Source organism: Osmerus eperlanus, chromosome 21, assembly GCF_963692335.1.
Source record: "Osmerus eperlanus chromosome 21, fOsmEpe2.1, whole genome shotgun sequence".
In the NCBI taxonomy this organism is placed as follows: Eukaryota; Metazoa; Chordata; class Actinopteri; order Osmeriformes; family Osmeridae; genus Osmerus; species Osmerus eperlanus.
In genome coordinates, this window is record NC_085038.1 from 2,882,987 (window position 1) to 2,892,569 (window position 9,583).

The following is a 9,583-nucleotide window of genomic DNA, read 5'->3' on the forward strand; positions in this document are numbered from 1 at the left end:
GAGAGAGGGAGAGACAGGGGAGGGAGAGAGGGAGGGAGACAGGGGAGGGAGAGAGAGGGGAGGGAGAGAGAGGGGAGGGAGAGACAGGGGAGGGAGAGACAGGGGAGGGAGAGACAGGGGAGGGAGAGAGAGAGGGGAGGGAGAGAGACAGGGGAGAGAGAGAGAGAGAAAGGGAGAGACAGGGGAGGGAGAGAAAAACACCCTCTCTCTCTGTAAAACAAGCCTCCAGCCGTGAAGCCAAACAACAACCTGGTGTTAGCTGATGTTTTTGAACACACACACACACACACTCCCTCCTTGCCATAGCAACAGGCCTCTATAAAATGACAGTCGTCCCTCACATGCCCATGTTGTCACAGCTACCTGGCTGTGGCACCTTTTAAACGTGGACATGGTGTACTGGCCTTAACAGTCCCGAGACAAGAACCCCCCCCACACACACACACACATGGGGGAGGAGGGGGGAGGAGAGGATGGGGGTCAGAGGGGAGGAGGGTGGAGGAGGAGAGGATAAAACAACCCATCTGCCTTCTTTTCAGAAACAGCTGAAAGTGTCATCCATCTTTTATCAAACGGCATCAGAAATAAATATATAAGTAAAAAAGTGGACTTCTCTGGTGTATCAGAATAAGCCTTTTCTAGCAATACAACGAGTTAGGCCAGCCGCATAACAAGGCAATCTAATCAGCGCAGTTAGCGGGCTCACTCAGCTAGTTAGCGGGCTGTGAGAGCAGCGCTCCTCGTTGCCGTTACCGTCGGAGACATCCGCCGCCGGCTGTCGCTCTGGGAGGGGCGAAGCTTTGCGCCAGCTTTTCTCGGGAGTGTGAGTGATTGAGCTAGTTATGGACCCGCGACGGCATCACGCAGCGCTACTACTCAAGTCAAAGTCGTTCCCGGAGCCGCGCGCGAGCGGAGGCGCGTCCTTTACGATGATTAGCTACCTGCGACGCACTTAGCAAGTAAATGCATTCAAATGTATTCAGCTCTGTCTCACCCGGCGTCCGCTTAAAAGCCCACTGTTAATTTCACGTTTTTTTTCTTCCTTTTCTTCCACTTGTGTTTCACTCACTCCGGTATTTAATTACGCTACCTGGTATTATGAGGGCATTAAAATATGAGTGATTGGATTAATTGGACTAGCACTTTGTGTTGTTAGAAGTAGTTCTAAAGCCTTTCTGGGTACAGGGGCATGCAGATGGTGTGTGTGTGTGTGCCAGAGACACACACACTTGGTGTGGGTCATTGTGCCTCACCCTGTCCAGATGACCGGCTGGCATGATGAGATCACCCCTGGCAACAACATAGTCCTGCCTCCCTCACGCTACTTGGGGGGAGGAGGCTAGGTACGCACACACACACCTTCTCTCTCACACTCACACTCACTCACACACAGACACACACACTCTCTCTCACACACACACAGTTCCTCCTTGTCATCACTTTTTGACAGTGCATCATGGGAGTTGTGGTTCAGGTCAGGGAGGCAGAGTTCCTGGTTCTCCCTCCCTCACCCCCCTCCCTCCCTCTCCCCCCCACCGTCATAAATGACATTGCGCAACGTTCCCGACAAGTTGCAGCCGTCAGATCTGGATGTGCACCTGCCAATCACCTGTCCTCACCTGGCTCTCATCCAGAGCGGCAGACAACTGTGTTTACACCACAACACACAGCTGATAGTTAACACTAAGCACCGTGTATATAAATATACACATGTGATGGGGTGGAGGTGTGTGTCTGATAAGATAAAGGTACTCTACTAGTTATCCCTGGACAGGTGTAGATGATTCAGAACAAATAAAAAAAAAAAGACAGATTGAGCGGACGCCACAAGGCAATCTAAACCCTGGACTGTTCTGGAAGTGGATAGCAAGAGGGAGAAGAAGCGGTGGGCAGGATGAAGGGATGGATCTCTCTCTCTCTCTCTCTCTCTCTCTCTCTCTCTCTCTCTCTCTCTCTCTCTCTCTCTCTCTCTCTCTCTCTCTGGAAAACACGGGCAGTGACACGGGTCTGGCCGCTGCCTGGCTGACGTCATCACACACACAGAGTGACACAGGATGAAGAGTGAGTGGGAGGGAGTGGTGGAGAAGGAGAGTGGTAAAGACGGGGGGGGAGAGAGAGAGGGGGAGAGAGAGAGTGAGGGGTAGAGAGAGAGCGGGGGTAGAAAGAGAGAGGATAAAGAGAGAGAGTGGTAGAGGGAGAGAGAGGGGTATAGAGAGAGAAAGAGAGGGAGAGAGGGGTAGAGGGAGAGAGAGAGAGGGGTAGACAGAGAGAGAGGGGTAGACAGAGAGAGAGGGGTAGACAGAGAGAGAGGGGTAGACAGAGAGAGGGGTAGACAGAGAGGGGTAGACAGAGAGGGGTAGAGAGGGGTAGAGGGAGAGAGGGGTAGACAGAGAGAGGGGTAGACAGAGAGGGGTAGACAGAGAGGGGTAGAGAGGGGTAGAGGGAGAGAGGGGTAGACAGAGAGAGGGGTAGACAGAGAGGGGTAGAGGGAGAGAGAGGGGTAGAGGGAGAGAGGGGTAGACAGAGAGAGGGGTAGACAGAGAGGGGTAGAGGGAGAGTGAACGAGGTCGAGGGAGAAAGAGGGGCATGGAGGGAGAGGGGTAGAAAGATTTAGAGGTAGGTAGAAACAGGTATGAAGACAGAGAGGTAGAAGGAGAGAGAGAGGAGAGTACAGGGGTCTTTGTTCAGCCAGGAAAACCTCCCCACCTCCCTGAAAAGGTAACACGCATGTTTAAAAGGGTTTTTCGAGAGGACAAAGACCTTCTGCTCCCTCCTTGGTTTCCTGGAGCTATAGCAGCAAGAGAGGTCCCTGCAGGCACATTAAGTGTGGCTGCGTGCCTTCCCACTGAATGTAGGACACTGCTATACAGTACAACCCTCAACAGACTGCGACTGTCTGTCTAATCACCCCCCCTGAGAGGCAGCAAACACACACACACATTTTCACACTCTTAGTATGGACTGGGAGTCCACAGTGAACAAAGAAGGAACCAAATGAATTCACCAGTACAACTCACTCGCTCTTAGACTAGAGCTGCAAACACACACTCCATATCAGCTAACACACACAACACACACACCATACACTCCATACCAGGTACCAGCTAACACACACACACACACACACACACACACACACCACCCTCAAACACAAGAAGGATCCAGGTCCTGATGAGCGGGCCGTGCTGGTGCGCGTGGGGCAGGGTGACAGGAAGCAGCCAATCACGTGTGACAGCTGCAGTACTAGCTGGAGAGCAGAGAGCTGACAGGGGAACAGTGGGACAAATCCATTAGCCTATTAATGGTGGAGGAATATGAGCATTCCCTGGCAGGCTGGGCAGTGACCAGGCAGTGGACTGTGTGTGTCTGGAGGGAAGAGGCTCGGTGTGAAAGCATGTGTACATGTGAGAGTGAACCTCCTGTAGGTACTATAGGGAGTAGCTTCTTTGCTTATTTCCAGTACCGGCCATCATCATGCTTGTGGAAGACTGGAGCAGGTGTGTGTGTGTGTGTATGTGTGCGAGCAAGGGAAATGCTTTGCTTATCTCAACACCTGCATAACAAACCAATGTTGAATAAAACATCAACCCTCATTTAAGGAGCTTGCCGTCTAGGTAAACACACACACATCCTACAGAAAGTATAAATCGAAATGCAGTTGTAAACTACAACTTTGAAGCGGTGAATCTTCTAGCTTGACACCTCGCAATTCCTGAGTTTGCATCAAACACGACACCTTCCATTCACACTCAACTCCACCTTCACAATCTGTCATCCTTTTCATCTTCTCACTCATCCAATAGACTTGAGGTGGATTTTTAAACCTACAAGAAAAACAAGCTGGTCTTTTATATCCAGCAAACACCAGATTCTAAAGAAGACACAGACATGCAACTCCACAGACTTAGAAACACTAAGTCTGTATAGGAATAGGAACTAAAACTAAAACACAAACACTGTGTTCGGCAGATATAAACAAATTAAACCTGCGCTCCACATCTCCATCGCCTTCTCCGTCTCGTAAGTGAACTGACCAATTAACTTGATAATCGGTTCTCCTGCGAGGACGCAACAAAAGAACCAGCAATTAAGTGCCCCCCTGCTCATCGCTGAATCATAACTTACCTGACTGTTTGTGCTAAGTAGAGCTGGCCAGTTATTTATTTATATGTTGAGTGTTCTGATTAGTTGAGGGGGGTTTGTGGATGGAAAGAAGAGAGGTGGTGTGGACGGAGGGAGGGAGGTTGGGGGAGAGGGAGGCTGGGGGAGAGAGAGGCTGGGGGAGAGAGAGGCTGGGGGAGAGAGAGGCTGGGGGAGAGAGAGGCTGGGGGAGAGAGAGGCTGGGGGAGAGAGAGGCTGGGGGAGAGAGAGGCTGGGGGAGAGAGAGGCTGGGGGAGAGGGAGGCTGGGGGAGAGGGAGGCTGGGGGAGAGGGAGGCTGGGGGAGAGAGAGGCTGGGGGAGAGAGAAGCTGGGGGAGAGAGAGGCTGGGGGAGAGGGAGGCTGGGGGAGAGGGAGGCTGGGGGAGAGGGAGGCTGGGGGAGAGGGAGGCTGGGGGAGAGAGAGGCTGGGGGAGAGGGAGGCTGGGGGAGAGAGAGGCTGGGGGAGAGAGAGGCTGGGGGAGAGAGAGGCTGGGGGAGAGGGAGGCTGGGGGAGAGAGAGGCTGGGAGGTTGACGGTGGAGGATGAAGAAGAGAGGAGGAGGAGAGGAGCTTGTTACTGGTTCTCACCTACTAAGACATGATAATAGACCTCCAACACCTCCCAGTCTGTACAGCTGACACGAGGGAGAGAAGAAGTCCTCCTCTTCCTGTCTCTCCCTCCTACCTGACCACTGTCTCCATGGCGCCGTGTCACTACCTGTTAGTCACCTGGCGCTTGGTCTCCTCGGTAACAAGGTGTGGAGTCGGGGGTTGTGTGTGTGGGGGTCATCAGAACCAATCCGATAAGCTGCTGTCTTGTCCAATCCGGCGGGCCGGGGCTTTGGTGGGACAAGCGTTGGCACGGCAACGGCGGCAAGCTGATTAATGGCGGGACTGGTCTTGTTGGCCCGGCGTTCTGACAGGGACCGAACGGCTGCAGGCGAGACGCGAGCTGACGCTGGTGATAAATCACGGAGCGTTTCATCGGTCAGGAGGAGAGACGGACACGCCTGTCAGGATCACACGCTCCATCTCCGCCTAACTCTGCCCTGTCTGCTACCTGCTGTCTGCTACCTGCTGCCTGCACACACACACAACCTCTCTGAAAACAGGTGTACAGATGGTTTGGTTCGTGGTCTCTCGGCGGAAATGTGAAAGGCTCAACAGGGGGTGTACAAGCGACAGTGCGGAAGAAACCTCTTGCAAATTAGAAATTTTATATTGGAAAATACCAGCAAGGGATCGGAATAAAACTCAATTTCTGTGTGTGTGTCCCAGTGCAGAATCACCTGTCTGATAGCCCAGCACTGACTGCTCAAGCTCCAGCAGCTCAACAGCTGTGAGCCACACACACACCCACACACTCTACTGGTACACAGCTGCTGCAGCCCACACAATTACTGCTGATGTCATCCAGGTTAAAGATTGGTCTCCAGAGACAACACCTGTACACACACACACACACACACACACTATAGCACACAATTCTTTTTTTGTACATGCAGCATGAAAAACTCAAACAAACCTCTCCTCTTTGGTGTAGAGAGGTGTTTCTGCTGTGAAACCGGAAAGCCAGCTGACTTCATCCTACACGCCTACAGTCTCCAACACGTCCCACAGTCAAGGTATGAAGTTGCTGTGTGTGTTTCTTCTCAAGGTTCACACACGTAATAAACAGAGAAGGCCAAGTCACAGCGCCGCCTGGTCTGTGTCTGAGATAAGTGTATATAAACACGTGTGTGAGTGTGTGTGTGTGTAAGGATAAGGGGATGTTCAACACTTATGGCCAGGACACTGTCAGTCTGCTAACAGGTCACTCATGTCCTCGGGAACCTTCCAGAAGCAATCACTTCCTGACAACCACAGCCAATCAGAAGCCAGCTTTTTATTATTATTATTTTAATTAGATACATTAGCAAGACTATTTGGAAAGCTAACAAACCAAACGAACGCACGCCACATCCCTGGGGATCAATTAGGCTACGGCGTATAATAATGCATTTGAGAAATAACACACACACACACACAAACACGGGCACCGCTGGAAGCGTCTCCACAGTTCCCGACTGGTTTTCTGAGCTGCCCAGAGTCAGAGAGGATTCTGGGAAGGGCTGGCGACAGCGGCAGTGGGGGGCCACGCGGGGGCTTGGAACAACGTTTTGTTTGTCTACCGTTGTTTTGTTTACTAATCTCTCTTTGGATGTTCTCAAACACTCTATTAGATGTACTAACAGGGGTGTCAATACCTTCCCAGTTCAGCAACATCTCTCTACACGTTTGTTTTCAACAGGAAAGGGGACAGGGAGATGAATCCCAATGGTTATTATACTACCGCACCACTTTAAAAAAGGACAGAAATAAAAAAATCTAAGAAGTAAAAAAGGTAGAACTGTGGAAGCTGACAGCCCGTCGGTAGGATGCTGTCACTGGGTGAAGTCCCATTTGCACATGAAAACACACACGCTTCAACTTCAAATGTTATTATTTCTATCTGTGCGACAACGCCAGATCAGAGCTTCTTCTTTCTCCTCTCCTCTCCCCTCACCTCTCCTTTCTCTTCTCTCTCTCCTCCCTTCTCTTCTCCCTCTCCTCCTCCTCCTTCTCTTCTCCCTCTCCTCCTTCTCCTCCCTTCTCTTCTACATTTACATTTAGTCATTTAGCAGACGCTCTTATCCAGAGCGACTTACAGTAAGTACAGGGACATTCCCCCGAGGCAAGTAGGGTGAAGTGCCTTGCCCAAGGACACAACGTCATTTGGCACAGCCAGGAATCGAACCAGCGACCTTCGGATTACTAGCCAGATTCCCTAACCGCTCAGCCACCTGACTCCCCCTCTTCTCCCTCTCCTCCTTCTCTTCTCCCTCTCCTCCCTTCTCTTCTCCTCCTTCTCTTCTCCCTCTCCTCCCTTCTCTTCTCTCTCTCTCCTACCTTCTCTTCTCCCTCTCCTTCCGCTCCTCCTCCCTTCTCTCCCCCCTCTTCTCCTCGACCCTCTCCCAGGCCGGTTTATTTTGGAGCTCATCTCTACTCCTCCTTAACTCCAAACCAGACAGTTCTCCTTCAGAGAACAGCCGAGGCAGGCCTCTCTCTGTGGACTTCTCAGCTGCCTCTGAACGCGAGGCAGAGCAAGGCAGTGCCGCGAGGCGGTGACACGAGGCAGAGACAGCGACAGTATTTATAGAGGTAATTAGCCAGACGGAGAGTCAAAAGAAAAGCAAGAGCGTTTGAAGGTTCCTGTAGTCGCAGTTTCAGCGTTGCGGCTTCTGGCTTCTTCTCCTGTCTGTTCCGAACTCCTACTTCTGCTCTGTTTTATACTTCCTGTCTCGATGGCGTCGAGTCATTTCTCATGTGCGTCTGCCTATCTCCCACGTACACTGGCATCTGCATCATCACGCCAGCGCTGATGGATCACATCCCCTCACCCAACACACCATAGCAAGACGCCAGCACGTGATGGATGGATACACACACACACACCCACACGACGCAAGACATTGGTCAAACCAAGTCTTTTGTTTTTGACACAAACTAAAACCTGCGACCATTTGGAAAAATGGCATGCACACATGAACACAAACACACACACAGGACCCCAGCAGATGCCAGACTGCTGAACTGAGTCCAGAAAGACAGTCCCATCCATGCCTGGAGATAGAAGATAGCTAATACTAACACAAACATTACTGTGTAAGCTAATTGTGACTGACTGCCTCTACGGGAATGCTGCATGCCTGATGCAGTGTGTGTGTGTGTGTGTGTGTGTGTGTGAGTGTGTGTGAGCGTTTTCAGTGCCTGCCCACAGGCGTGTAGCAGCTATCTGTGAGGCTGTTTATACTTCTGGCTTCTTCTCCTGTCTGTTCCGAACTCCTACTTCCTCCTCTGTCGAGGAGAATACAGCTTATACAGCTTTTCTACATCTTCACTGGACCACACAGCATGTTAAGCATACCTGCTCCCCTACTGAATTAGCTCTGCCTTCACCTTCATTAGGCTCCCCCACACACACACCATCCAGCCCCCCAACAACTCTGAGAGATACCGCTTAAATAATTCAGAGTAAACTAAAAACGCTTGACTCCACTCGTCTCTGAAGCCCACGATGCATTTTCCCATATCCTCCCAGAGATATAAATCAAGTGCACCTGTACCACTGCCTGGACTCATAACTACCAGCGGTACCCTGCCTCACAGGTCAACCAGCCAGTGTGTGGATCCGTTTGTGTCTGTTACAGAAAGCAGGGAGGATAGATTAGATAGAATAGAAACAGAAGTGAATAGAATGATAGAATAGAACAGAAGTGAATAGAATGATAGAATAGGGTTGATACTTTTCTTTGTGTATGTAGGGTCAGGAGGAGGAAAGGGGAGGAGCCAGGAGGAAGGAAGATGAGGAAGAGGGAGGAGGAAGAGGAGGAAGAAGAGGAGGAGGAAGAGGAGGACCAGGGATTTGGAGGAAGAAGGACTCGTCTGCAGACGGACGACTCCCAGAGAGTGGGTTTCCAGCAGGCATCACAGGAATGAGGATTGGTTAATTTATACCTCAGGTATGCTAATCCCAGCTAGCGCCAGGCTAATGAACCTGTTTAGCCCTGAGGGCTGCGTCACCCCGGGGCCCTGTGAGTGTTTGTCATCCACACCAATGTGTGTCTGTAAATGTGTGTATCTGCATTATGGATTGGTGTGTGTGTTTGAGGTGGATCAGAGCTGACGTGTCTCCAGGGGCAACCAGAGCATCAAACACAACCCTGATGAACCTTCCTTGTTGTGCCAGGAGACGAGTCCAGCTCGTGTGTTTCAATGAGTGTGTGTTTGTGAGGGAGTAGCGCTTTACAGAGATCCCGCAATCTTGTCGGGAAGACGACCCCTCATTATGCTGGTTTACACTGACCTGACTGTCTACCTCCACTGCCTTGAACAGATTGTGAAAAGGGACTACTGTCTCTCTCTTCAGTCACCCTCTCCCCCCTTCTCTCTCTCTCTCTCTCTCTCTCTCTCTCTCCCTCCCTCCCTCCCTCCCTCCCTCCCCCCCTCCCTCTCCCCCCCCCTCTCTCTCTCTCCCTCCCTCTCTCCCCTCTCTCTCTCTCTCTCCCCCTCTCTCTCCCTCCCTCTCTCTCTCCCCCCCCTCTCTCTCTCTCTCTCTCCCTCCCTCTCTCCCTCCCTCTCTCCCTCTCTCTCTCTCCCCCCTCTCTCTCTCCCCCCTCTCTCTCTCTCCCCCCCTCTCTCTCTCCCTCCCTCCCTCTCCCCCTCTCTCTCCCCCCTCTCTCTCCCTCCCTCTCTCTCTCGTCATTGTCTCAGCAGCAGCAGTGTAATCTCTGTCACCGTGACGACAACCCCTCCACTGTCTCCAGCACCTGCCAAGGCGTGGAGGGACTGACTGTACAGTCTAGTGTGTTTGTGTGTTCGCATGTCAGTTCACTGACATGGGGGCTCTCAACAGATACACACTTC